This window comes from Anser brachyrhynchus (genome assembly GCF_964034855.1).
Source record: "Anser brachyrhynchus genome assembly, chromosome: 1".
NCBI classification, from domain to species: domain Eukaryota; kingdom Metazoa; phylum Chordata; class Aves; order Anseriformes; family Anatidae; genus Anser; species Anser brachyrhynchus.
In genome coordinates this window covers 24,983,109-24,988,889 of record NC_137694.1, presented here as the reverse complement: position 1 = coordinate 24,988,889, position 5,781 = coordinate 24,983,109, and positions in this window count along the sequence as shown.

Sequence of the window (5,781 nt, the reverse complement as noted above, 5' to 3'; positions counted from 1 at the left end):
CAGCATTTAACGCCTTGACATTTCTTATTAAATGTTCAACTGCTGGCAACTGTGTACTTTGCAAGCACCTGTGAAAATAAAATCTCCATTTTCAAGAGCACAAGGTTGATACTCATAAAATAAAGATGAGGACACCTATAAAAAGAAATATTATAAAGTTGTCATGTGACTCTTTAGCTCTAAGATCCAAGATTTTCTTCATATTTATTTGAATGCATGTTTTCTTTGGAAGACAAAAGCTTGCAGATTCACTGGAGTAAGTGCATTTAATTCACAATCTGGTACTTTCATGATTGCATGTAAAACGCTCACTTCCATGTATTTTTTAAAGGAGACTATTTTTGAAAAGGTGATTAAAATAAAGAAAACAGGTGAAAAGGTGGAGAACTTCACATAAATAACAACACTGTGCCCCTTTGTACCCAGCCGCAATATAATTTCTTTTGCAATAGGAAACATCTGAATTATTTTGCTCTTGAGAGCTAAAAGCTGGTGTTGATCTAAGTGTCCAAAGAATTTTACCCTGACAAGTAGACGTATCTAGTTGCAAATTAATAATTATTTCTTTAGTTTTTGCATTAAAGTGATGTTTCTACAGGTATAATAAGAAATATGGTAATCTAGTAAATTGTCTAAGCATCGACACAACAGATTTAATTTTTTTTTGTGATGTTTTTATTATTCATCCTGCACTTCTTTATCCATATTTGCTATGTCATATGGGAGCATTTAAATTTAGTTTGTCAGTAGGGTCTAGTTAAAACAAGGAATACCCTAAGCTTCTGAGGAATAATGTTGGCAAAGGTTGATTCTTACAGGTACCCTACACAAGTCCATCTCTATTTATTTCCGAGGATAGTAATTTACTATTCTCTCTTCAGTATATATTTGGTCACTTGAATTACTGAGCACTTGAATGTTCCTGATAAGGCCAGAAATACCAGCTGATGAAACTGATTATAGTCATCTTCAATGAAATCTTAAAAGAATAAAATGAACAAAACACGGATCACACGTAATGACAATGTAATGTATTTGATATTGTCATATTTAAGCAATAGCATGGGGTTCCTGCCTAAATACCTAGAATATACTACGCAATTTATATTCTGTCTTATTCTTTATTAAAAAAAAATAACCTGTAAAGTATATCACATCAACAGGCCTGGAAGTTGAAGACCTTTGCTAACCCAAGGTGAAAGTCAACCATTCCTGTAAAAATCCTCAAGAAACCAACTTTGTACCCAGGGACTGCCATGAGAATGAGATAAACCTTTTGCATTTGCTGATAAGCCATTTAGTATTCTCAAATCTGTACTTCATCCTTTTTAAAAAAAAAAAAAAAAAAGAAAAAGTAAAGAAAAGAAAAAGGAAAAAAAAAGAGGAAGAAACATTTCAGGGCTTCAAAAAACTTATTGGGTGTGTGGTGTGGTGTTACTGCTCAAGTAATTGAGGGATGAAAGCTGTATAAGGCTGTAAGTGACCGAAAGTGGTAGGCAAAGGAGGCTGAGTGTCCCTTGCAGAACAGGGGGAGCTGCAGACCCCCAGGCAGTACATCGAGAAGCTCTCTCCTTTCTGCTCCTGTGAGTGTTTCTCAGGCCTGACCTGAGTGACAAACCCCAATGAGCGGAGCAGATTTCATTTTCTATCCTCTGGCAGTTCTTTCAGTTCTTCTGTTGAGATTGCCAGTGCAGATGCCAATTAGTAGCAAGAGCAGTGATGATTTTGTGACAAAGATGTGTCTCTCTTGGGAGCTGGATGAAATCCACCTAACTTATTTTGCAGGACTTATTTCAGTCTCCAACTGTATTACAACCTCTTTCAGTCACCACAAGCCTCACTGGATTCAGATCAGCGACAGATTCAGAAACTGAAGAGGAGTTTAACTGCACCTTTGAAATGACATTACCATATCTTTTCCTGTTTCTATATGTAGTCATATTTTCTTAGCACTGTTTTTGAGCCATAGTGATTTTTGACAGCTTGTTGCCTAATTTGATTCCCCAAGAAGAGATACAAAACTGGATGACAGCTGAGATGCTTTTATTAGACACACTCATGTCCATCAGCATGCTGTGAAGGACCCAGCAATCAAACTGCTTCACCCTTGCTCTTCTAGTTTCTGCTGATCATGGCTACAGTCACAGAGCAGCCCAGTGTAAGTCACTGGTTATTTTGTCCATCTCCCCATTGCTATTTGGATGAGCCTGTGTGTTCTCCTTATGTTCCTCCACATGCAAGCATCACAGAAATCTTTAGTTTGTGGTCATCACTTTTGTTTCACATCAAGGTTGATGTGATGTTCTGTGTACATGCATTAATTTGTTGTAGTAGTGTTGCCTACTATTCCTTCCTATTAGCTTCGTTACTACAATGATTTAGGCTTTAGGCTTCCCAAGAAATCCATAGTAGACAAGCAAATCTACAAGTTGGCTAAAGGTTTCTCTGTCACCCAGTTCACAAGTGGAAAACAATATGAAGTTCAAAATAAAGAAGACCTGATTTGCAGAGTAAGTATCACAGCACTTTCATTAATTGCTCGAAATACAGGGAGTAGTTGTGTTATCCAAGGTGATATTGAACAGAAACTATGGGCCAAAATAACTTGCTAGTGACAACTTTTTTTATCTACAATAAACTGTGAACATATCAAGAAATGTCATAACTGTGTTACTGAAATATTCACACTGTCATAGATGATAAGGGTATAAGATAGCATGTGTTCATGCTCTGCTGTGCTGGTGCTCTCTTAAACTTTTGAAATTCCTTGGCTATATTTACTATTTTGCAGGAAAATGGAGTGGATGCCTATGAAACAAATGGAGCTAGACATTCTTGTACCAGTGACATATTTGGCCTTCCACAGATGGTCAGAAAGTATCAAGCCACTTTCTAAATGTTCAATACAGTGCGTTATGCTAGAGTGTAATTGAGATAATTAATTTATACAGCAGTTTCTGTATTTAGTTTAAAGCAATTTCTGTGTATGTGACTTGCAATGTAGAAGTACCATAACTCATAGAATGTTGTGTCATCTAGAAGAATAACGATAACACTATGAGATTGGCTGAAATAGCATAGAATAGCATAGTTATAGTCAATCTGTTTTTAAGAGAATAACATTTGCTTGTAAAATTGCTTCAAAAGCAAGAAAAGTCATTTGTAGTTGGTTTGTCTGAGGAGCTCTCTAAAGGTATCTCTGTCTCCATTCGCTGTAAAGGAATATCTCAAGCAACAAATTAGGGACTTCATTTAAAAGCCTTAAATAACTTAATGGATCTGAGCAAATGGCTGTCCAAATTTTGCAACATCCAAAAAAAACCCACTGGCACTGTTATACTAGGAAAGGATATTTTTTCTTTTTGTTCTATGTCCTTCTCTTGTAGAGGGGTCACTAACCAGTCCTTCCTGTACTGCTAGAACAGAGTTGACTGTTCCCTTAGGGAATAACAAATACTAGAACTGTAACCACTTCCCATGTCAGAGCACAAGGGGATGTCATCTGACACCATTTCACCATCTTGGACATCTACGGGGGAAAAAAAAAAGAAAAAAAGAAAAAAAACAATAATAATCTGATCGTGCTCTTTATTATTGCTCTTTAATTGATTTCAACAACAAACAGTACTCCAGGCAAAGCATTTCTAAAGGCTAATTCCATGTCTCTAGCAGTCAGTCTTAGCATGCAGCATCACAGCTTGCAAAATTCACTACCTGAAGTGTGATAATAATTACTCAGAAATAGATTTGTTTATTTGCCTTAGAGGAAGCCTTTACCCTTCAAGTTGTCTTGATAGGTATGTCAACAAAAGCCACAGGCTTCCAAGGATAGACTGAATCTTGTTTTCCTATTTCCTTTTTTTTTTTTTTTTCATATCAGCATGAACAAGCTCTGTATAATTCAAATTCTAATTGAATCATTCATCTCAGTCATAGATGGTTGGCTAATTACTCCGGAAAATTGATTTTATTTTTTTGACTGGCTTTTAAAAATGATTACTTCTGTGATACTGCAACTTAAGGGTAATTAGTTATCTGGGAGTTATTAGCTGAGGTGTCTTTGCGATCTAATGCCTATAAGAAAGGTGAAATCTCCACGCTAGCAGAGTTTATTTTTAGTATTGTGATTTTTACTTTTGTCATAAGATACATGCAAGCTTGGCACATCAGGTTTTGAAACTTTTTAGATAGCTTATGCTAATTTATGTGATGCCAGATTCATCTCTGTCAACTATCAGTCAAAACCAGTGTGTCTGTCATCAGTTTTAGTTATTGGAATGGAAAAATCTGACTGCATCAAGCAGAAAGGGCTTTATCTGGGTGCTATTTGTAGAAGACAGATTGGTGGAGTTGAAGTCATTCAAGAGGAAGACTATGGTGGAATAATGAAGTTGACAGAGGCCAAAGGCTGACCCTACAACTGGGGCATGCCCTTAGCTAAAGACGGATGAATGTTTTTTTAAAGGTTAGTATAGACTAAAGAAAAAATCAAACCGAATGAGTAATCTATATTTATTTATTTCCTCTTCCTGAGTGCAAAGATATGGAGCTTGGTACATGTTTGAAAATAAAGAGAACATTATCAACACTGTCAACCACTTTTGCTTCTAGATGGCGTAGCCAGCAACATCAAATTTTTTTTTGGCTAGCTGCTTAGGATGAAGAGAAGAGAAGTAATATATGAAAATGACGTCTTCTCAAGAATACCTTGAGTCTTATTGTGTTAGAACAACATTATGGTTTCACAAATTACCACTTCCAAAGGAAGTCCAAAGCAAAGGTTGCTTGTGTCAAACTTCACTAATTGTATTCTACAGAGTAAACTCTTTCAGATGCTTTTAGTGCAACATGACAAATGGGAAGATAGGCATAAGCATATCAGTGGATCAGTAAATATGCAAGTGCAGATTTCTGCTAGGGATTCTCCCCTGAAGCATGTTGTGGGGACAGAAGCATAACAGGACCCTGCATCCTCTACCCCTATGGATCCTGATGGGAAGAGCTCCTTCAGGCACTCATGAAGTCCTTTGTGACTTCAGGCATGGCTGTGGTACTAGCCATTAAGATAACACAGCATTTTTTAAGGTCTCACTTTTTTTTAATATCTTTTTTTTTTTTCTCTCTAAGTTTTAGATGCTCAGACCTCATTATGGTTGAATTTGTGGCGAAACACAGCTAAATGAGTGAAGAATCTAATAAGTTATTTAGAGTTGGGAAAGCCCCATTTGCTTTGCTTGCCAAAGCTTGACTCCATTTTAATTATCCAAATATTCTCAACTCTGCAGGTGAAGAATGACTTCTGTCATGCTGCAGAATGGAATACTGTTGTGTGTGTTTAAGTTCACTGAGGGCCTATGGAAAACAGGAAGGAATTACAGAGGTAGAAGATTTATAATCTGAACAGCAGAAGAGCAACAGACAGAAAATGGAAGGAAAGAGGTTATAATTAGCATATATAACTTGGTATAGGAAAAAAACTTCCAAATTTACCGTAAGGTTTGTGACCCTTCTCTTACTAGCATAGCGTCTTATTACTACTATCTGCTATTCCATAAGTTCGAGTGATTAAGTGGGCACTGGGAATGAAACTTAAATGTTAAAAACTGCATACAAAATTGACATTAAAATAGAGAGAAGATTTTAAATTAATGTTTGCAACCTAGAAGACGACAGAATTTGGTATTTCTGTGGAATTTTAATTTGCTCCTTTGATTCACAGATATTATGACTGTCTTTAATAATATGAAACTGCACTGCCATTTTCAGTAGTTTCCCACCTCA